This window comes from Megascapheus bottae, chromosome 3 (assembly GCF_031878675.1).
Source record: "Megascapheus bottae isolate mThoBot1 chromosome 3, mThoBot2.hap1, whole genome shotgun sequence".
NCBI lineage: Eukaryota > Metazoa > Chordata > Mammalia > Rodentia > Geomyidae > Megascapheus > Megascapheus bottae.
In genome coordinates, this window is record NC_143511.1 from 37,531,180 (window position 1) to 37,555,631 (window position 24,452).

Genomic DNA, 24,452 nt, shown 5'->3' on the forward strand with positions numbered 1-24,452 from the left:
GAAAAGAAAAATGGCCATCTCAGCCTTATTCATTTTATTGTTTATTCTCCATAATGAAAGCCCAGGCTTCCTGCACCTCTGACTTCTCTTCTGAATTACCCAGTGCTGCATGATTGCTGGATGTATTTTTCATCCACGAAGACTCAGGGACTTGGAATGAGGATGTTCCAATCGTCTTGCTTTATGACCTACATCCTGTCATTACTTTCCAGTTCCAAGCATGGCAGAGCCAGTGACCTTCTCCTTTAACATGTTTAGAAAAAAGCTGGTATTAATATCTTTCCAAGGCACCCTCAAACTTGAGTGATATGTGTCCAGTATCTTTTCTCTCTTCAAGGAGGAGGAAGAGCATAGTATGTATTCTTCCTAGGCTCCTTGAACCTTTTCCCTGTCTTGTGAGCCCCTCTTTTCTATTTTTCATCGTTAAAGGCCAATGAAGAACTCCCACCACTCCCATCACTCTCTCGCCTGTGTCCTCACTTCCTGTCTCACCTCTGAACCTAAGAGACACTTGGGAGGAATTAGTCCTAATTGAAACGGACAAGCAAGATGAATTAGTGACTTATGACCTTTTCCCCATCCATGAAATACCTGTGGTCACTGACAAGAGAGGTTAGTCTCACTCCATTTCATCACATTCTAGGAAAACCCACAGTGGAGCCTTAGAACTTTGTAAAAAGTTTCTCAGGGTAGTTCAAGAGGGATCGCTGGTCCTCAGCAGTTCTCATTCCTGTCTTAGCTCTTGTTCTTTGTCTCTTTCTCACAGGTACAAGTCCCTTGCTTTTCATCTTCAGACTATGTGATTTCATTTCCTGCAAGACAAAGCAGGTAAAAAAGACTGGACTTCTATTTTGTTAGATTTGACATCATTAACATTAATTTTGAATCTGCTAAATAGCAAGTAGTGGTCTAGGGATTTAAGTGAACATTTGCATCACAGGACTTATATGTTACTTTGTGTTTACATTGCATTTAGAAGAAAACAGCTTGGAAAGAAAAACAGAATGAGTATAACAGAATAAACTTAAGCTCTATTATCTGATCATGACTCAACTTCATCCTGTGTGAAACGGAAGGACATAGGAAACTGATTGTGCCCAGGAGAAGAACATTACTACATGTATTATATTGCAATATTTTATGTTCTAAATTCTACTTTTCCATTACCAAGTGTCAATGAAGGACAGATCACACACACACACACACACACACACACACACACGACATGCTCTGCTTTTCAGAGATATTCAATTACAAAAAGAAAAAAAAACAAAGAGTTTGTCTATTGAGTTTCAAATTCAAACACTTAGCTAAGGGCCTGTATGGTTTTTATTAAATAATTAGAAGCATATGAACCCTGGGTAAGTTCTTAATTGTTTTTTTTCTTGTTGTTCAGCAATTTAACTAGACTCTATTTAAATTTTATTTGTATAAAATTAAAAAAATAGTTTGTATTTGTTAGAAGCAGAAGATACAGAAAATACAAAAAACAAAAGGAAATGGCAAAATCACCTATACATCTGCCCTCTAGAAATTCCATTTACAGGTTGGTATCTGTTGTTCTAGCAGATTTCCTAGCCACACAGATTTACGATGTGCCACTGGGCTGCAATATTACCTCGAGTTATGTTTGACTTTGTTGTGAAAACACCTGAGCCTTCCCTTTCTCAGAACTGAGTCTATTTCCCTAAACATAAGCTTGTGGAGAAACAGAGCTGAGGTACCCAGAGGGAAAACTGGTTGAGAAAAATGGGTCAAGTGGAAGGAAGCCTAGGAGATGGGGGAACAAAGGTGGTTCATGTGTACTTCACAAAGAAGGACAGAAACTAGGGACAGGGTTTGGGGGTGGGGTCCATAGATACTAATTGCTCAGAGCTTCTCAGGGGATATACATTTGCTCCTCAAGGAAGGTCAATTGAGGACATGGAAGCTCCCATGGAAATTACATGTCTGAAACTGTGGGTGGAGGAGCAGTCCCTAGAGGAAGATTGGCTTCCACTGAAAGGCTCTTTTCTTGTGCTTAGGAGAGCCACTCTCATTTGTAGGTAGTCCTTCTTACTCAAGAGATAGAGGAAGGTTACCATATGATTCGATTTCAAGTTACCTATTAGTAAGTGCTTATTCTTATCTCACTTTGGGTTTTTTTCACGTCCTGGAATTTGATTTGCTCTTATTCTCATCCCTGTCCTACATGATTCTGTCTCAGGAGGGGGATTGGCCATCCAGACTAGCATTCATGTTGGCCTTTTATTACCATCTGGTTTGAATCTCACCTCTGATCAGCTTTATGTTGTGGCCTTTGAGCTTTATGTTAGGGACTTGAGTTCAAATCCAGCCATGCAGTTAAGGATTTTCACTGTGTTCTCACATGTAGATCTGACAGAATCTAGACCCCCAACCCCAAGTTGTTCTGAGAAGGAAATTGAGGGACCTGGGTTGAACTGGGTCTCCCTAAACCCCAGCACATTTATGGTCACTTGGAACTTTGGAATGTCGTTGTTGTTGTATTTCTTCTTCTTCTTCTTCTTCTTCTTCTTCTTCTTCTTCTTCTTCTTCTTCTTCTTCTTCTTCTTCTTCTTCTTCTTCTTCTTCTTCTTCTTCTCCTTCTTCTCCTTCTTCTCCTTCTTCTCCTTTTCCTCCTCCTCCTCCTCCTTCTTCCTTCTTCCTTCTTCCTTCTCCTCCTCCTCCTCCTCCTTCTCCTTCTCCTTCTTCTGTCATGGGGCTTGAACTTGGGCCTGGGTGCTATCCCTGAGCTCTTAGTGCTCTATCACTTGAGCCACAGCTCCACTTCTTGTGTCCACTTCTGGTTTTCTAGTGGTAAGTTGGAGATCAGAGTCTCCTGGACTTTCTTGGCCCAGCTGGCTTTGATTTGCAATCTTCACATTTGAGTAGGATTGCAGGTGTGAGCCATCAGCTCCAGGCTCTGGTATTTGTGTTTGTTTCCATTTCCCCCCTGGATAAACATGTGCCAGCTTCTCAAAGGCCACAGCTTCCCGGACTTCATGCAGAGCAGTAATGCTGAAAGCAAAACCAAAACTCGGCACTGGATCTGGGCTTCCTCCAGATTCCTCAGACGTCATTACCTACTGTTACGGGAAAGCTGAACTGGACAACCACATATTTACTTCTCTTGTTTAACACCAAATTTGGACAGATATCTCTCTTTCTATCTCTCTGTCTCTTTCTATCTTTCTCTGTCTCTGTCTTTCTCTCTCTTCCTTCTCCCCTCCGCCCTAGTCCTAGGGCTTGAACTCAGGGTCTGAGCCTTTCTCAAGGCTAGCGCTCTACCACTTGAGTCACAGCACCACTTCTGGATTTTTCTGTGTAGGTGGTACCAAAGAATTGAAGCCAGGGCTTCATGCATGCTAGGCAAGCTCTTACCACTAGGCCATGCTCCTGGCTCCATTCTCTCTCTGTCTCTCTCTGTCTCTGTCTCTGTCTCTCTCTCTCTCCCTCCCTCCCTCCCTTCCTTCCTTTTTTCCTCCTTTCCTCTCTCTCTGCCCCTCCCTCTGACTTTTCTTTCTTTCTCTTCTTCTTTCCTGCCAGCTTTCAGGTCTCAGCCTCCTGAAGAGCCTGTGAGCCTGTGAGGCTCCTATGCTCCAAGCAGAGAGAATCCTAGGCTGCTGCTATTGCTCCATGATGGTTTGGAGGTTCTTGATGTTGGCCTGATGTGAATATCAAACGGGTTGAAATTTTCTTGTACTTTCTGAGTTTGTATCGTAGACCTTGGTGGGGGAGGTGTGGCCACCCATTTTCTTTGCATTACTTGAGGTAAAATTTCTTCTGCCTCAGAAATTACATTTAGGATTACAAACAAGGTAATACCCTCTCGATTCTCCAACAGTAAAATTTCTGTCACTTGTCCTGATGCTTATCGTTCTTTTCGGGCAGTTTTTTGGAGTGAAACTGTTTTCAGCACCAAAAATGTATGCTGTAGGGCCAGGAGTTTGGCCTAGTGGTAGAGTGCTTGCCTAGCATGCACGAAGACCTGGGCTCGATTCCTCAGTACCACAAACACAGAAAAAGCTGGAAGTGGTAGAGCTCTAGCTTTGAGAAAACCCAAGGACAGTGCTCAGGCCCTGAGTTCAAGCCCCAGGACTGACAAAAGATAAATAAATAAAAAAGAACTACAACCAAAAAAATGTATGCTGTAGAAAACTTAAACTATTCTGTCTCTCTACTTGACTTTTTAGGGTAATGCTGAGAATATTTTAAAAAATCTATTTTCCCACAACTGACATCTGCTTGTGATTATTGTTTTGCTTGGCATTCAACATATCAGGCTTGCAGCAGACCGACTCAGCGGGAGTGCGGGGAGATCAAGTCTGGATTCACAGGTCAGGAATGGATTCGGCGATGACAGACAGACACAAACGCAAGGGAGGTTTGAAGTCTGCTGCGAAGTTTTACTTGTTGAATGTGAGATTATATACAGTCAAAGCAGGAGTATTTTCTTTCAGTTGGCATAAGGTCAAAAGATTACAATCATGTTTAAGAATGGTTACAGGGTACATTTTCTAAGTAGAAAAGAAACTTCTCCCTCCCTTCTAAGGAGTTATGGTTAATATGTCAGACATTGTGGTTAGGCGTCATCCGCCTTGGCATTAATCAATATTAGTTTTGTTTACCATCTGTTCCATTCTAATTCTTCCTATGATTTTGTTTCTGAGTCAGTAATTATTACCCTGTGCCAGGAATTGTAAAACCTTAAACCTAAGAGTCCATTGTTGCTGTTCAGTTAGAGCACACCATGGTGCTCTAGCCCTTCTAATCCTTTCCCATGTGATTCCTTATGTACTTGCAACATTTACACAAGTAATGCACACGCATCAAAGGCATATTCAGGCAAACTAACATTTATTACTAATTCAAAGATCATATTTTCTGTTTTAGTTTCTCTAATTCTGTTTTATTATTAATAGAATGCATTGAGGTCATTAAGGCTGCTGTGGATGTGTCTTGCGCCAGAGTAGCCGGGCATGCACTTTTAGTTCCTGGAGCATCTAGTCACTCAATCAATTGTTTAGGCCAGTAGCTGGCACAGAATATTACTGCCATACCATCAACTATCAGAAATGAAAAGAGTGTTAAAAGAATCCCAGCACCCAGCATTATGAGCATTCCACGCATATGTCCCGGTCTCTGCCAGGGACCTCCAGGAGGCCTGATCACCATTGGTGCGAACCTCAGGACTGGCAGCCATTCAAGCTCTTTCTGCTCCATGCTGCACAGACTCCACTGGACTGGGTGTAGCACAGGCTGGCCTGCATTTATAAACAATGCTGAAAAAAGTATATTTGTCAGAGAGAAAGTTATTATTTTAGTAACTTATATAAGTAATTATTATTTAACAAAAGCATGACTTGGGGGCCTACTAAATGGCTTATTATTCCACATAAAATGATTAGAAGAGAATAAAACCAAAGACAACCATTACTGCTCATTATCTAGAATACACAGTAGAAGGAGTGGGTTATGGATTTATGTAACTTTAGATGTGGAGAGGTAAAGCTTGAGTAAGATGGCCTATGGATCAGGACTGTTTCTAAACTAAAAGTTCTATGGCTTTGTGGATGTGAATGATAGTCACAAATGGCCAAAATGCAGAGTAAAAACATTCAAGAGAGAGCTACTTGGATCAGATAGGCATATCAGAGTCAAAATCTCAGCTGGGCATGGTGGCTCACACCTATAATCCTAGCTACTCAGGAGGCTGAGATCTGAGGATTGGGGTTCAAAGCCAGCCCAGGCATGGAAGTCTGAAAGTCCATGAGACTCTTATCTCCAACTAACCAGTAGAAAACTAGAAGTGATGCAGTGGCTCAGAGAGTACTAGCCTGAGCTGAAGAGCTTAGGGACAGCGTCCACACCCAGAGTTAAAGCCCCACAACCAACCAAAAAACCAAAACAACTGATTGGCCTAGATGTCCTCAGCAGTCTTCTAAGTCTGAAGTTGTAGAAATGGACAGACAACATAGCTTTCCCCACTCTTGTCATGGAAACCCTGGTCTTTTACCTGGGCTCTCCTCATTATCAGGCTCCTCCTTTGCTGCATCTTGGTGTCTTTCCATCAGTTTTCTCCTACCTGGGCACCCTTGTACTGAAGGGAAGTTCCTTGTAGGCCAGGACTATACCTTTAAGGTTTAGGAGCCCAAGTACTTAGCAAGATCATGGATGTTCCCTGGATGCTTGTTGTTGAATTGTTTCATTAACGTATTTAACATGGCAAGTAAATCACCAGAAATGAAATGTTTGGTAATATACAAGGGGTGGTTTGATTTTGATTTCAAAAATAATATGGTGGAAGTGGCCTCTATCACATTAGGGCTTGTGATGTTTAGCTTTACACCTGACTAGCTTTGCAGTGCACTGGACAGGGAGCCATTTTGCTGTTCATCATTATTATTCCATGACAATGCCTAAATGCCACATCTTAACACACCACATCTTTTTTTTTCATTTTTTATTGTAATTAATAAAAGGGTTACATGATATTTGCCATATAGAAGGTGCATTATTTCACATACATTGATACCCTTTCACATGTCTTGGTACCTTTTACCCTCCTCCCCCCCCCCGTCTTGGTTTTCCCCCCTTCCCTATCAAATTTCAAATAACCAAATACAAATAAATTCAATATATCAGATAACAGAGTGAGGTACTGTAACAATATGAGATACCCAAGGGACAGCAAAGGAGATGAGAGATAACATAGTACATTAAGGACAACAATCATTCATTATATAGCTTTTGTTTCAATATCCTGGAGATCCTTTCAATTAGCTTCATACTATATGGCCTTATGTATCAAGGTTTTGCTCTATTGCAGATCTCTGCTAGTAGAGCCCAAGGTTTCTTCTGAACACACCACATCTTAAAGTGGCAAAGCATAATCATCTCTGTACCCTATTCATCTGTGAATGGCTCTGACTGAGGGAAAGGGTTTTTTTTTTCCTCCTTAGATTGGGCCCAAATAAACAAATTATGACATCTCTCCAAAAGGGAGAGAAGACAATGAGAGGCAGTAGTCTTAGTCTTCTGAGCCAAGTTGCTAAATGATCACACATGAAAACACTTATTTGTTCAGTGAAGTTATAAGGGATTCTATTAAGTACAAAGGGCTCTTGTTTTAGCAGACAGAGCATAACAAGTTAATATGTGTTGGCATGTTAAATGCTACTATATCAAATGAGTAGGCTACAACTGAGGCATAGGACAGCCTAAGGAAAGGCAAGTAGGAAAAGCTTGTGTGGAAGGTAGCTGAATGAAAGCCTTCTCATGATGCAATACAATTTCCTCAGGCTCATAAAGAAACTGAGGTGAGGAAAAAGAGTATCTGAAAAAATAAAATGAGATTTGAGGTCTTTAAGCAGTGATGAAGCCCACATGGAAAGTGGGTATATGTGTGTGTTTCTGTATGAGTGAGGCAAGAGAGGCAAGATCAGAGAGAGTTTTGCAGGCTGCACTAAGAATAACTTAACTTTGGTGAATAATGAGAGCTACTCGAATCTTTCAAGTAGGAGTGACATAATCACATTTGGTCATTCTGGAAATATTCTGCTTCCTATGTAAAAGGGGAATTCATTCAATGAGTACGGAGTGCCTACGTACTGTTTAGAAGTTAAAACCACAAGTGAGCAAAACAAAGATCCCTCTCATCTTAGTACTTACATTCTTTTGTTTTTTTGGGTGGGTCATGGAGCTTGAACTCAACCTGGAGGCTGTCCCTGAGCTCTTCAGCTCAAGGCTACCGCCCTACCCCTGGGCCTGAGTGTTGTCCCTGAGTTCTTCAACTCAAGGCTACCACCCTACTCTTGAGCCAAGCCCCACTTCCCATTTTCTAGAGGTTAATTGGAGATAGGAGTCTCAGGTCCTTTTGTGCCTGGGCTGGCTTTGAACCTTGATCCTCAGATCTTAGCCTCCTGAGTAGCTAGGATTACCTGCGTGAGCCCCACGCCTGGCTTAGTACTTACATTCTGATGGGAAATGATAAATAACAATATACGGAGTCAATTATATGATACTACATTAGATAGTAATCACTGTTTTGGGGAAATGAGATGGGTAAAGAGAGTTGAGGGGAGGAGGAAAGAAAGTGAGGGAGGGAGTAACACTGTTCGACAGAAAATGTACTCATTAGCCAGGCGTGGTGGCTCATGCCTGTAATCCTAGGGAGGCTGAGATCTGAGGATCAAGGTTCAAAGCCAGCCTGGGCACAAAAGGACCTGAGACTCTTATCTCCAATTAACCCCTAGAAAATGGGAAGTGGAGCTTGGCTCAAGGATAGGGAGGCGGCCTTGAGCTGAAGAGCTCAGGGACAGTGCCCAGGCCGAGTTCAAGCCCCACAACCCCCTCACCCCCAACAAACAAATGTACTCATTACCTTTATGTAACTGTAACCCCTCTGTATATCACTTTTACAATTAAATAAAAAATTTTAAAAGAAAGCAAAGTCTTCAAATGTAAAGAGAAGGAAAGAGTTGAGAAGGTGTCACTAGGTTCAGCAGTACTGTGCCATTGTACATAAGGTCAGCTTACCAGAAAGAATATTAAAGTGTCAAGACATACGAATATACACACTGGTCATGAGATTTGTCTTTGAGGGTTGGATCTAAGGAAACCCCCTAAATTAACCTAGGAGTGGTTGTCATTAAGACAGGGGATTCCAATGACCTAAGGACTTTAGATTTTGACAGATGAGGTAGGATGATGATTAAAGGTTCCAGATGGCACCTCACATTGAAGGGAGGGGCATGACTGCATGTCCTCTAAAGCCAGGGCCTGAAACGGAGGCACCTCTTACCTAAGCTACTGGAAGATTTTTGAATTTTTCTCTCAGAGAAACGTTGAATGTTTAAAAGTTTTGTTTTTGTTTTTGTTTTGGTGGGTCATGGGCCTTGAACTCCGGGCTTGGGCACCATCCTCGAGCTTGTCAGCTCAAGGCCACCACCCAACCCTCTGAGCTTCAGCGCACTTCCTGATTTCTAGTGATTAATTGGAGATAAGAGTCGTGGACTCTTGGACTTTAGTGCCCGGGATGGCTCCGAACTACAATCCTCAGATCTTAGCCTTCTGAGTAGTTAGGAAAAAGACATATTTTTGAAGAGTTATTTTGGCTGCTGTGTTGAGATTCCGCTGTAGGAAGATAAGATTAGAATCAGGGCCCAGGTGAGAAACTGGTACAGAAACTACCACAAGAGATAATCATGGTTTCAACTGATATAGAAGCTGAAGAGCTGGCTAGAGTGGTCAGATTCTGGATATACATTAAGGAAGGGCCTAAAGTGCATGTTGCTGAGAGAAGAAAGGAGCAAAAATGACTCCAAGGTTTGTGTCCTTTATCTCAAAAGTGGAGAGAAGCAATATTAGGATGAACAGCAGGAGGAAGTTCTAATAAGCGCTAAGGAGAAAAGACATGGCCTGAACAATGGTGGGGAAGAAAGGAGACATAGTATCTAAATACACAGAATATAGAAGTTAAGGGCTGGGAATGTGGTTTAGTGGTAGATTGATTGCCTAGCATGTATGTAGCCATAGGTTCAATTCCTCGGTACCACATGCAAAGAAAAAGCCAAAAGTGGTGCTGTGGCTGGCCTTGAGCTAGCCTTGAGAATGCCCAAAGACAGTGCTCAGGCCCTGAGTTCAAGCCCCAGGATAGGCAAAATAAAAAGACAGTTATTGAATGAAGAGCCTAAATATGCAAGATGAGTAACAAGCAGGTGTAAGATAACCTATCCATTATTATTATTGACATTACAGAAAAATCAAGTGCAAAGTTTTCACAAGTTGTCTAACATATTAGAGGCTAAGAATTTGTAAATCCAGAATTTGAATTCAGATGTGTCTGGTTGTAAAGCCAGAGCACTTCCTTTTATTTTAATGTATCTTGCTTTATTTTTTGGTTCTCAGAGTCTGAAAGGTTTTTGTTTTTTGTTTTGTTTTTTTTTTAATTGGTCAGGGGCTTGAACTCAGGGCCTGGGCACTGTCCCTGAGCGGATGTGCTCAAGGCTAGTATTCTAGCACTGATTCATAGTGCCACTTCCAGCTTTCTGGTGGTTAACTGGAGATAAAAGTCTTAAGGGAGTGGGACTGCTGAGTCATAAGAGAGCTCTATGTTTAGTCTTTTGAGGGACTGAATGAATTACATTCACACCACTGTTCTGCCAGCATCTGCTATTGTTAATTTTCTTGATACTGGCAATTCTAATTGGGGTGAGGTAAAGTCTTAATAGTCTTACTTCTTCTGAGAAATCTTTCTTAAGGTCTTTAACCCATTTACTAATTGGGCTGTTGTTTCTTTGAGTACTCGTTTTTGCAGTGTTTAATTTTTGGAGCTCTAAGTATATTTTAGATATGATGCCCTTATCTGATGCATAGATAGTAAAGATCTCCCATTCTGTGAGCTTTCTTTCTATTTATCTTGCTAACTATGTTCTTTGTCATGCAGAAACTTTTCAGTTTGATGCAATCCCATTTATCCAGTCTTTCTTTGATTAGTTGGATTGCTGAGTTTTACTTAAGAAATTTCAACCTGTGCCAAGGAGACCTCGTGCTTCCCCTATTCCTTCCGAATGTATTTTTCAGAGTATCTGGTCTTATATTTAGAGCTTTGATACATTTGGAGCTGATTATGGTATAGAATGATATATAAAGATCTAGCTTCAATTTTCTGCACATACATAGTCAATTCTGTTAGCATCATTTGTTGAAGAGGCTGTCTTTTTCCACCTTGTGTTTTTGGCTCCATTAGCAAATATTAGGTGGCTATAGGTTTGTGGGTTCATTTCTAGGTCTTCCCCCCTTTTTGTTACTGTTTTTGATTTATATAATAGTTTTTCTGATTTGGAGAGGAGAAAGGGAAACAAAGGACCAGTGGGACCAAGGGTGAATTGTCGGGAGCAAGAGTGGAATCAAACTGTACTTTGATTTGCATCAGATAATTGCTTGATTGTCTTATTGTTTTTTGGCCTTCTCCTGTTCAATTGATCTGAGATTTACCATATGAATGTAACCCCCAACAGTTCCCTGATTAACCATCTGGATGTAACACCTGGCAGTGCCCTGGTCTCAAGAAGGGATATAAACTTTGAGTTGAGAATAAATGGGGGCTGCAGTTTTTGCCTGAGCTGCAGACCTCCCGGACCCGATGTGTTTGTCTCTCTTCTAATTTTTCCAGTCCCTGCCCCCTATTTCAGGAACCCCAATTTGCTGCCGGTAGGCCCCGGCAACTGGCGCCCGAACAGGGACCTTGAAAATCTGGGACGACGGTGGAGGACCCCACTGTGGTGAGTAACACATCGTAGGACTATTAAGAGAGGATCTTAAGAGAGTGTATAGTCAGGAGTAAAAATTATGGGTCAAGTTAATAGCCATAGGTCATTTGTACCGATCTTAACAGACCTACTTGAAGCCCACGGAACGTGGGTGGAAAAAGGGGTGCTTCAGAGCTTCCTACAGTTTGTCGAGGAGGCATGCCCGAGGTTTTTAGAGGAGAAATTCCAAAAAACCTGGCAGCAGATAGGAAAAAGAATTCAAGAATATTATAATGTATATGGCCCCGAAAAGACCCCAGTAGAGGCTATTGATGTATGGAATCTAGTAAATGAATGCATAGATCCTCAACATGAGAATGCTGAACTTAATCTTGAATTAAGGGAAATTTATGAGTTAAAGGACCCTTCTGAAAAACCTGAGGCTGAGCCATATGTAGCAGCCCAAGAGAGTCTAAGTGAGATCTTGAAAAGGGAACAACAACCAGTAGATATTGAGTATCAGAATTCAGGTTTGAATATCAAGGAGGAAAGTTATGATGAGTCAATGGAGGGCCGGGTGGCTACGATAGAGAAGAAGTTAGAAGAAATGCTACATTTTCTATCGAAAATGGGGATGGAGCAGAGAGCCCCCCCAGAAGTAGGAAAGAAAGATGACCCTCAGGCCACTATGATGTCTGATTCTAAACCTTACCCCTCACACCCACCCGGCTGCAGCCTTACGGCCTCAATCCCTTTTTCAACCTTTAGGCAAGCCTAAAGGCCCTAGCAACAAGTCCCTCTTAACAGGCACCACAACCAGGCACAGTGCATCGCAATTAAACCTGACTCAGGCTGCTAGAGAGAGGGAAGATACTTCAGGGCCTCGATGCTTCCCTAGTTTAGTTGATCATGATGAACAAGTATACCATCAACCTGTTCCTGTTAAACTATTACAGGATTAAAAAAGTGCCTGCTCCCAATATGGGCCAACTGCCCCTTTTACTCAAGTAATATTGGAGGCCGCGTGTGCTGGTATTGTATGCCCAAATGACTGGAAGCGGCTTGCCAGAGCATGCCTTAGTGCAGGAGAGTACTTATTATGGGAGACAGAGTTCACTGCACAGTGTCGGGCTAAAATTGAAACAAATGGGTCTAAGAACCTGCCTTACACTGTTGATCAATTGAACAGGAGAAGGCCAAAAAACAATAAGACAATCAAGCAATTATCTGATGCAAATCAAAGTACAGTTTGATTCCACTCTTGCTCCCGACAGTGAATGAATTCAGCAGTGATACTCACTAGGCAATATGTTGGAAATGAACTATACAACTTGGAGGAAAGGGGTAGGAGAAAGGGAGGGAAAACACTGGGAGAAAATGAGGGAGGGCATGACAGTGTTCAAAAAGAAATGTACTCAAAGCTGGGCACAGTGGCTCACGCCTGTAATCCTAGCTACTTAGGAGGCTGAGATCTGAGGGTAAGGTTCAAAGCCAGCCCGAGCACTAAAGTCTGTGAGACTCATCTCCAATTAATCACCAGAAAACTGGAAGTAGTGCTGTTGCTCAAGAAGTAGGGTGGTAGCCTTGAGCTGAAGAGCTCAGGAACAGTGCCCAGGCCCAGAGTTCAAGTGCCACGACTGCCTACCCCCCAAAAAAAAGAAAGAAAAAAAAAGAAATAAAGAAATATACTCAATACTTGACATGTAACTGTAACCCCTTTGTACATCACCTTTACAGTAAAAAAAAAAATTTAAAGTCTCACGCCAGGAGCATAGCCTAGTTGTAGAGTGCTTGCCTAGCATTCATGAAGCCCTGGGTTCAATTCTGGGTACCACATACACACAAAAAACTGAAAGTGGCATTGTGGCTCAAGTGGCAGAGCACTAGCCTTGAGCAAAAATGTCCAAGGAGAGTGCCCAGGCCCTGAGTTCAAGCCCCAGGACTGGCAGAAAAAAAAAAAGAGTCTTCTGTCCTTGTTCTTAATGTACTATGTTATTTCTCATCTCTTTTGTTGTTCCTTGGTTGTCTCATATCATTACAGTATCTTGCCTTGTTATCTGATATATTGTATATATGTTTATTTGTTTATTTGAAATAGGATAGGGAAGGGGGGAAAACAAGCTGGGGGGTGGGGGAGAGAAATGGGGACAAAAACATGAGAAAGGGTAGCAATGATTGTTAAGTAATGTACCTTAAGTAATGTCCAGGCTGGTTTTGAACTGTGACCCTCAGATCTCAGCCTCCTGCCCCCGCCCCCAGCAGCAAAAATTACAGGCATGAAGCATGAGTCATCAGTGCCCAGCTTAGAGCCTGATCTTTTAACAATTGTGGAGATGCATTTTTCCCCTAGAAAACAATAGGACAGAAGTTTGCCTATTAAAAAGTACCTTCGTAACAGAGAACCTCAGTTTGCTCATGGAGACACTGTGCCAACAGTCTCCTTGGATGGGCAAAGTGGTAAGTAATCTTTTTTTTTTTTTAAGTTCTATGTTTAAACTGGGGGGTTTTTCTACTTGCTAGGAGGCAGTCTGTTGCTTGATTCTCACTTCAGCCTTTTTTGCTCGGATTATTTTTTGGTCTTTTCTTTTGGTTTGGCTGGCCTTGACTGGGATTCTTCTAACTACCTTTCCTGCGGTAGTTGAGATGACAGATACACAGATTATCTTGCCCAGTATTTTGAGATAGAGTTTATCAACCTTGTTTTCCCCTGGTCTGGTTTCAAACCTCCATCCTTCCATATTATGCCTTCCATGTAGCTAAGATTACAGGTGTGAGTCACTATCTGTTGGATATCATTCACTCATGCCCTCTAAGGAAGAATTCTGTAAAGTTCCAAACCTTCTGGTAAACATACTCATTTTCAAGGTATTTTTGTATTCTGATAAGGAAAAGCACTATCATATTCAGCTGAGGTGCATCATGAACATTTCTTTTGGAAAGCACCCTGTTGTTAACTTGCTGTAATAGTGCCTTTCCTAAAATGAAAACAATAGAGTGTACTGCTTTGGATTTCCTTCTAGCTACTGTCACATCTCTCTCCTCCCTTTTATAACTCTTCTCCATGATATGCTGATATTTTGTTGTGTCCACATCCTTTCCTTCAGGTTCCCTGAGAGTTGTCAATGGCCTCCACCACACTACTAAATCCAACTCTCAGAAGCATCTACTTCTACTGATTTCTTTCCCCCTGTAGCACTATGTTTTAAGGTACAGGTTTGGTTATTATATAGGCATGGTGAAGCCAAGGGATCAGAGATTGAATAAAGCCAGAAATTTAGTCCACCTCATGTAGAAGCCAATACAGTGACATTGTTTTTGCAAAGAAAAAAAAAGCCGTTTTGTGAGATTAACTTGAGAGGTGGTCAGGAGCAAGAATAAAAGTTTAATCTTGGACCAGGAATGTGGCCTAGTGGTAGAGTACTTGCATAGTATGAATGAAGCCCTTGGTTCAATTCCTCAGTATCACATATAGAAAAAGTCAGAAATGGGCCAGGAGTTTGGCTTAGTGGTAGAGTGCTAGCCTAGCATGCACTAAGACCCGGGTGCATAGAAAAAAGCCGGAAATGGTGCTGAGGCTCAAGTGGTGGAGCTCTAGCCATGAGAAAGTCCAAGGACAGTGCTCAGACCCTGAACTCAAGCCCAGGACGGGCAAAAAAAAAAAGTCAGAAATGGTGCTATAGCTCAAGTGGTAGAGTGCTAGCCTTGAGAAAGCTCAAAGACAGTGCCAGACTCTGAGTTCAAGCCCTAGGACTAGCACAAAAAAAATAAATAAAGTTTAAATCAAGCTGGGCACCAGTGGCTCATGCTTGTAATCCTAGCTATTCAGGAGGCTGAGATCTGAGGATTGAGGTTCAAAGCCAGCCCAAGCAGGAAAGACTGTGACACTCTTATCTCCAATTAAACACCAGAAAATGAGAAGTGCTGCTGTGGTCACCCTGGTAGAGCAGTAGCCTTGAGCTGAAGAGCTCAGGGAGATGCCCAGGCCCAGAGTTCAAGCCCCATGACCACCAACAACAAAAAAAATAAGTAGCAAAAAGAGGTCTAAGCAAATGGAAGACATACGGCCTTCACAAGGTAGAAGGCACTAATCCTTAGACGGCTATCTTTCCCAAATGGATCCACAGATTCTGTGTAATCTCTGTCAAAATTCCAATTTGTATTATTTTGCAGATATAGACATGCCTATCCAAAAACATAAGAGGAAATAAAAGACAGCCAGAATAGAAAAATAAATCTTGAGAAATAAGTATAAAGTAGAAGCCCTCAAACATTCTGACTTCAAGATTTACCACAAAGCTACAGTAATCAGTACTGTTTGATACTGACATAGGACAGATATAGAATTTGATGAAATAATGAAAGTCAGAAATAAATCCACATATCTATGGTGATTTATATGCAAATGTGCCACCACAACTCAGAGAGTAAAAGTTTATTTTTTTCAATAAATTGCATAGGAAAAACTGTATGTCCATGTACAAAAAATGATTTTGGAGCCCTACTTCATATGATATACAAAACTTAACTCAGAGTGGATCAAAGATATAATATAATATAGATATAAATCTTCACAACTTCAGACTAAGGAATATTTATTAAGGTAGACAAAAAGAGAAGATAAAAATACGTAATTTGGACTCCATAAAAATTAAATTAGTTTGTGCTTCCAAATTTAAACTAATTTGTACCTTAAAGAACATTGTCAGAAAACTAGAAGGAAAAATTGCACAACAGGAGAAATTTTTGAAAATCATATATCCAATAAACAATTTGGCAATTCCCGAAAGAATTAAACATGGTTATTTGAGGCAAGAGTTCTATTCCTACATATGTACTCACGAGAAATGAAAGCATATCTATATAAAAATGTAAAAGAATGTTCATAGTAGCCTTTTCTGTAATAGCTAATCAATACAACTCAAATATCCCTCAAGTAATAAACAGATAAATAAACTGTGGTACATTGTACAAGGGGATATTACTTACTCCTTAAAAGGAATGGAGTACTGATAGGCGCTAAAATACAGGTGAACCTTGCCAACATTGTTCTCATTGAAAGAAGCCAGCCACAAAGATAAAGCATTAAGTGGTACCATCTATATGAGTTGTCCAGCATAAGCAATTGATAGAAACAGAAAGCAGACTAGTGGTTGCTAAGTGCTAGTGGCAGGAGGGAGAGGGGGAAGGGGAAATAGGGAGTTTTTTGGATGGGTATAGTTCCTGTCCAGTGTAGTGAAAACGCTCCAGAATTAGAAACTGGTATATGTTGCACAACGCTGTGAATGTACTAAAAACCACTGAACTATAACATATGCTTTTCTAAAAGTTTGTTAAATGCAGAGAGAGAAAGAAAACAGTGAGGGGGGGAACTCTGCTGGGGGCTAAGAATATTTCAATAAAGCTGCTTTTTCTTAAGATTTAATTATAAATTTGAAGAACAAACAAAAATATATAAAAACATCCATCAGACTACTTCTCACCACCTCTAGTCAAAGCATCCTCAGCCAAGCTAGTACCATTTCTGCAAAGATATTCCTAAATAACGTTTCTGCTTCTAGTTGCCTTGCCAATGGACTTGCCCTCCCAACAGTAGTCTGAACCAAAATATCATCCTTGTTGAAAGATACAAAAGGAGTCATGCCATGCTCCTACACCAATCCTTTACTGGCTCTCCAACACAACTCTGCTTTTTACCTGACTTCGAGGTATGGCTCCAAGAGCTCTCCCTGAAGAAATGACTGCATGGTTAATGAAAACTTGAAAGACAAAATAACTTGGAGTGGTGACTCTTGCCCTTTTTGCTTTCAGCTACAAGCATTCTGTGGATGAGAAAGCCTGGGATCAAACTTAAAACAGGGGATATAGAATGGCAGAGGGTGAGCTACACTCCATCAGAGCCAGGGCTCTGATTCTCTTATCAAAAACCTCTTAGTAAGAGAAAAGTCAACTGCTGGACACATTCAATCTCAGTACCCAAGAGAGCCTGGCCACTTTGTAGATGAGTCAACTAGTAAGTAGTAATTCCAGATCGCAGCTCTGCTCTACTGAGTGTACTCACAAAGGTCTGAGTCTCTGACTTGCAGGCTAACTAGATAAAATGGTGGACATTCTTCATTGGAACAGGGTTGAAGAAATTTGTGTTTCATTAGAAACACAAAGAATTGCAGATACTCACCAGGGGATAACACCGTCTTCATCTTCACAAAAGGTCCTTAGCGAAGAAAGAAGAGTTTCTCCTTTGGATTGAGAATGAATTCCTCACTTCTGACTCTACACTGATAGTCTCTGAATCTTTCCCTATGTATTCCTTCATCATCAACCACCTCTCTTAAAAGATTTGTGTAAGGGGCCAGGAGTTTGGCCTAGTGCTTGCTTGCCTAGCATGCATGAAGACCCAGGTTCAATTCCTCGGTACCACACACATAGAAAAAGCTGGAAATAGTGCTGGGCTCAAATGGTAGAGCTCTAGCCTTGAGAAAGTCCAAGGACAGTGCTCAGGCCCTGAGCTCAAGCCCAGGATTGGCAAAAAAAAATTCTTATCTTCTAGAAACAGAAACTGATACTGGTGATCCATCCATCTCCACGCTCCACTTGCTCCAAGGAGAGTAACGAAAGGAAATATGGGCAGTCAGATCTCTTGAGGTCAACTGATACAAGATAGTGATGGTCTAACTTCCTCAAAGGTTAAACGCAAGCAATTTTCTCCTCTTCTGTCATAGAGACAGAATAGACAATGTTCAGTGAAATACCTAGAAGACATTGTTAATCTAAAGAGTATCTTATTATTAGATAATAATCCTTCCAATTATTACACATTCCTGTGTGTTCCTCTTTTAAAAAGCAATAGGAGGCCAGCACCAGTGGCTCATGCCTATAATCCCAGCTAGTTAGGAGGCTACGATCACAGTTTGAAGCCAGACTAGACAAGAAAGTCTGTGAGTATCTTATCTCCAATGAACCACCACAAAAGGCAGAAGTAGAGATGTGGCCCAAGTGGTAAAAGTACTAGCAACGAAAGCCCCAAAAGTTCAGGGACAGTGCAAAGGCCTTGAGTTCAAGCTCCAGCACGCACACACGTGCACGCACACACGTGCACGCACACACGTGCACGCACACACGTGCACGCACACACACACACTCTCACACACACACACACAGTATCCATTGGTTATTCATACCTTCGTGTGACTTATTTAAGTCTTTCTAAGCCCCAGTGAGCCACAAACCCAAAGGCTACAGCACACAACTTAAAGAAGAGACATCTAGTGGGGGATGTGTTTGAAGAGGAAAGGAAACTCTCTGAGAATGAGTTGTTTTCTTGGGGAAGCTAGCTCAGGCTGCTGGAGTTGGGACCATGAATGGCCTCTCAGGTGAACACCAGAAAGAGAAAAGAAGACAGCAGCAAGCACAGGGGATTAGATCTTCCTTTATATCAAATCATAGAAATTCTGCCTCTGATTAAGAAATGATCCTGTAGAACAGGAGAACAGGATAGTCTTTTTTTTTTGCCAGTCCTGGGGCTTGAACTCAGGGCCTGGACACTGTCTTTGGGCTTTCTCAAGGCTAGTGCTCTACCACTTGAGCCACAGCACTACTTCCACTTTTTCTATGTATGTGGTACTGAGGAGTTGAACCCAGGACTTCGTGCATGCTAGGCAAGCATTCTACCACTGGGCACTCATTGTCTTTGAGCTTTCTCATGGTTAGTGCTCTACTACTCGAGCCACACTTTACCACTTCCAGCTTTTTCTGTGTATGTGGTACCGAGGAATCAAACCCAGGGCTTTATGTAAGCTAGGTAAGCATTCTACAACTGGGCTACACTCCCAGCTCCATGATAGTCTTGCTTTTTTTTTGGGGGGGGGGTCAGTCCTGGGGCTTAACCTCAGGGCCTGAGCACTGTCCTTGGGCTTTCTCAAGGCTAGAATTCTACAGCTTGAGCCACAGCACTACTTCCGGTCTTTTCTATGTATGTGGTACTGAGGAATCGAACCTGGGTCTTTTTGCATGCAAGGCAAGCACTCTACTACTAGGCTATGCTCCTGGCTCCTGATCACTGTTTCTTGATAGGACTATGGGATTACAGAAATTTGCCTCCTTGGCCAGTGTTAGAAAGAGCTCAGATATTGATACGTTGCAGGAATTAGGAAGTCAACTCAAAAGGAACTCAGCAAGGAAAAGTTTACTTCTATAGAAGGATGCACCATCAATCAATGGCCAAAAGAGCAGGTGGACTTTTCTCTTTTTTAATTCCTAACACAGTAGCAGGTCCTGCCCCTCTGCTCTAATTGGCTGAACTCAGGTTTATTTGAAGAGGGTATGGTATCTTTTTTTTTTAATTTAAAGAATGTATTAACATTGATTTTTACATCATATTTCAAATGACATGTTTAACAAACAAGTTAGGGTAGGATATCTTAATTACGCACATCCTCTGCTACTTTCTGATAATAGTCTTAGCAGAATAATCAAACACAGCCAAGCCACCAGGCTGAAGCAGGAACTTTTAAGCAACGCACATTAATTATTTTCCCCGAGTCCTGGGGCTTAAACTCAGGGACTGAGCACTGTTCTTGGGCTATCTCAAGGCTAGAGCTCTGCCACTTGAGCCACAGCACCATTTCCAGCTTTCTCTGTGTGTGTGGTACCAAGGAATCAAACTCGGGTCTTCATGCATGCTAGGCAAGCACTCTACCACTAGGCCAAAATCCTGGCCCAAGAAAGCTTTTCTTATACCAGTCATTGTTATTTTTATATCTTAAAAATATTTCTTTTAAAAATAGCAAAAAGCAAATCAAATAGAACATACACAGCATGCAAATTAGTTATACAAAAATACTACTTTATTTATAAATTCAATAGCATAATGTTGAAGGAAAAAAATAAGACCAGCTCACAAAGATGATATAAGTACAATATCCATTGGTCAATCATATTTACTTTATCAGATTAAAAAAGCTAAAATAAGGGCAAGTGATGAGAAGCACAGATTCAACCATCAGTTACTTCAGTGCAGGCAGCAGATGTGTATTATTAGGGTGAGTGGTGGGTTCAGAGATACTCACTTCACTCTTTTTTTTTTTCTTTTCTGTTTAAGACTGGGACTTAACTCATTATCTGCCCCTTTCACTCACTGGCTGGTTCTCTACCAGCTGATGACACCTCTAACCCCCGTTGATTTATTAACCTTTTTTTTATTTTGCCAGTTTTGGGACTTGAACTCAGGACATTGGCACTGTCCCTGAGCCTCTTTGTGCTCAAGACTAATGCTCTATCACTTGAGCCACAGCACCACTTCTGGCTTTTTCAGAGTAGTCTGTTAAAGGTAAGAGTCTCATGGGGATTTTTCTGCCTGGGCTAGCTTTGAACCATGATCCTCAGATCTCAGCCTTCTGACTAACTGTGATTACAGGTATAAGCCACCAGTGCCAGGCCCATTTATTAACTTATAACCTTTCTTTCTCTTCCTTCCTTCCTTCCTTCCTTTCTTCCTTCCTTCCTTCCTTCCTTCTTTCCTTCCTTCCTTCCTTCCTCCTTCCTTCCTTCCTTTCTAAAATATGTCACAAATGCAAAAAAAAAAATCACATAAAATAAAGTCTAACACTTCTTTTTGTAAGTTGTGGGGTTTGAACTCTGGGCTTGGGTGCTGTCCCTAAGCTCTTCAGCTAAAGGCTACCATGCTACCACTTGAGCCACAGCTCCACTTCTGGTTTTCTAGTGGTTAATTGGAGATAAGAGTCTTATGGACTTTAGTGCCTGGGCTGGCTTTGAACTGTGATCCTCAGATCTCAGCCTCCTGAGCAGCTAGGATTACAGGTGTGAGCCACCTCACCCAGCAAAGCCTAACATTTCTGAACACTTTTGTAGTCCCTGTCCAGATTAAGTAGAGGATTGCCAACTTTCCGCCAAAATCTTCACCTACCCAGCCCAACTTACTTTCCCCCAAAACAGATATTTTTCTATAAAATAAAGATTACTAAAAGAAAGCCAGGTTCATGACTCATGCCTGCCATCCTAGCTACTCAGGAGGCTGAGATCTGAGGATTGTGGTTCAAAGCCAGTCTGGGCACTAAAGACCATAAGACTTTTATCTCAATTAACTACTAGAAAACTGGAAGTGGCACTGTGGCTCAAGGGGTAGGGTGGTAGAGTTGAGCTGAAGAGCTCGGACAGCCCAGAGTTCAAGCCCCACAACTGACCAAAAAAAATTACTAAAAGAGTTTAGGCACCAATGCCTCAAGCCTATAATCCTACTTGCTCAGGAGGCTGAGATCTAGCGGCTCACAATTGGATATCAGCTTAGGCAGAAAATTTTGCTGGACTCCATCTCCAAAATAATTAGCAAATAGCTGGGCTAGAGGCATGGCTCAGGTGGTAGAGCACTACTCTAGCAAGTAAGATGATTGAACCTAAGGCCCTAAGTTCAAACTTCAGTAGCACCCGAAAAGAAATTTTACTAAACGTTAAGCATGCACATTTCTTATAGTTTTCAAATCAGCAAATGTAGATGGACCAACATTTTAAATGACTACGTATTTTATTGGACATGGCATAATTTAATCAGTCCCCTATTGGTAAACATTGCAGTTTTATTTCTATTTGTTTTCCTGTTCTAATGTTCGAAAAAAATACATACTTGCTAGGTGCTGGTAGTTCTTGCCTCTAATCATAGCTACTCAGGAGGCTGAGATCTGAGGATTGAGGTTCAAAACCAACCCAGGTAGGAAAGTCCAGGACCACCAGAACACTGGAAGTAGATCTGTGGCTCAAAGTGGTAGACTGCTAGCCTTGAGCAAAAGAGCTCATGTGCAATGCCCAGGCTCCGAGTTCAAGCCCCACAATTGACAAAAATAACAACAACCACACCCACACACAAAAACAAAAATCCAAACAAACCTCCTAAAAATAGTGGTCAAACCTAGCTTAGAACATGATTCAGAAAGTTGTTTTAACTGAACCAGTTGTTAAGTAAACGAGATCATTTATGATACATAATTTTAAAGTCATTTTTCTTAATATATAAAGTATATAGATTAATGGAATTCACTTGAGATTTCCATATATCATACAGTGTGCATTGTAGTTGCTAGTTATTTTTTTTCCCTTGGTGCCAATACTGAGGCTAGAATTCAGATGAACTTTTTTCCTTTCTTTCTTTTTTGGTTGGTCATGGGGCCTGGGCTCTGTGTCACTGAGCTCTTCAGCTCAAGGCTACCCTCCACCTCTTGAGCCACAGAGCCACTTCTGGTTTTGTTGTGGTTAACTGGACATAAAAGTCTCACAGACTTATGTGCCCGGGCTGGCTTTGAAGCAAGATCCTCAGATCTCAGCCTCCTGAGTAGAATTACAGGTATGAGCCACCAGTGCACAGCTCTAAGAATATTTTCTTTTTTTGTTTTCTTTTTTTTTTGCCAGTCCTGGGCTTGCGCTCAGGGCCTGAGCACTGTCCTTGGACTTTCTCAAGGTTAGAGCTCTACCGCTTGAGCCTCAGCACCAGTTCCGGCTTTTTTCTATGTATGTGGTACCAAGGAATCGAACCTGGGTCTTCATGCATGCTAAGCAAGCACTTTAACCACTGGGCCAAACTCCTGGCCCCTCTAAGAATATTTTCTAACCCAGGCATGTTTATTTTTATGGTTTATCATGACTTAGAGTGAATGAAGAGCAACCATTCTTTTCTCACTGATGTTTCCTCCTCTATTCTTTATCCTGCAGAGAAAAGTGAAAACCCAGATGAGATCATGACTATGCTGATGTTTGAGGTCATTCTGAAGAGAGATGACAATCGGCATCATTATTTTACTTGGCCTCATTCCACTACTTCTGATCAATGCTGATAGATACAAAAGAGAAGAATCAGATGGAGAAAGAATTTCTAAGATAAGAAATTTCTCACCCATAGAACAGAGCAAGAGTCAGATACTCAGAACAGGATTTTGTCCTAAACCATGTCCTTCAGAGTTGCCTGAAATCTATGGCTATGGAAATCAGCCCTCTAGCTCCCTCTCACCGTTCAAGTATGCTGTATAGGAAGTCTGAGAAAATTCAAGTTCTGTTGTTAAATGGAAAAAAAAGTATAAAATTAGCTTTAAGAGGAAACTATCTTGGGAGATGATGCAAATGATTTGTTTTGGGTTTTCTGAAAATGTGTCAGATGCTTACTCTTGCTATTTCCTGGTTACAAATAAAAAGCAAATCAGTGTTCAGGAATTGATGTCTCCACTATCTGCCCCCAGAATCTTCAAAAACACTCTGGCATTATCCAAGTTCAGGCTAAAACTCAAGCTTGTATAATTTTTCATGTGTTTACCAATTTCTTTGCCCCTTAGCTGAGTTAAGGGCCTTAAGTAAATAAAGAAACCCATACCATCTGCCTACATTCATAGTTGTGGAAATTTTCGAGTGTTCACCTTTGTCTGAAAACTTCAGATACCTTTGTTTGATAACTTCAGAAGGCCAATAGTAAATTGAAGGTTAATATAATAACTCTGTAGCATATAAAATAGAATATAAAATATCTTTTCCTTAATATAATGCTAGTACATACATACATACATCTGTCTCATAGATGTAGTAGAAATATGACAGTAGAAATATAAGTTATATCTGTACAGATGACTGTACACTGAAGAGAGGGAGAAATTTGGATTTCATTTCTTTGACTACTATTTGATCTTCAGCAAATTATGTCACTTGTTAAGGTTTGTTTGCATCTGTAAAATAAAAAAGTAGTAACTCCTATCTTTCAGATCAAATAAAATAATGGTATGCAGGGGCTGGGAGTTTGGACTAGTGGTAGAGTGCTTGCCTAGCATGCATGAGGACCTGGGTTCAATTCCTCGGTACCACATACATAGAAAAAAGCCAGAAATGGTGCTGAGGCTCAAGTGGTAGAGCTCTAGCCTTGAGAAAGTCCAAGGACAGTGCTCAGGCCCTGAGCTCAAGCCCAGGACTGGCAAAAAAAAAATAATGGTATACAGGCTTAGTGTCTGACCCATTATAAATATTCATGAAATGCTAATTACTTCTCACTAACAGTGCAGAATGTGAGGGTAATTTGGCTGTGACAACTGTCACCTCATTGACTGCCAGTACTACTTTGGCTGATATGAGTGGCGAGGCCAATGTCCCCTTTCTTCCTCATTTCTTCATGTGCATCCCTGCAGGGCGAATGAGTGGCTGTGCTCCTCAGTTAGAATT

General features: G+C 41.3%; 1 long non-coding RNA gene across 1 annotated transcript in view; it reads right to left on the reverse strand.

Annotated features, from left to right (window-relative positions):
- Positions 1 to 246: 246 nt before the first annotated feature.
- Positions 247 to 24,452, reverse strand: part of LOC150065372 (uncharacterized) — a 57,714-nt gene continuing 33,508 nt past the window's right edge. Inside the window, exon 3 of the long non-coding RNA XR_016534952.1 lies at positions 247 to 812. This is a non-coding gene — a long non-coding RNA (uncharacterized LOC150065372). The remainder of the gene's footprint in view (positions 813 to 24,452) is intronic.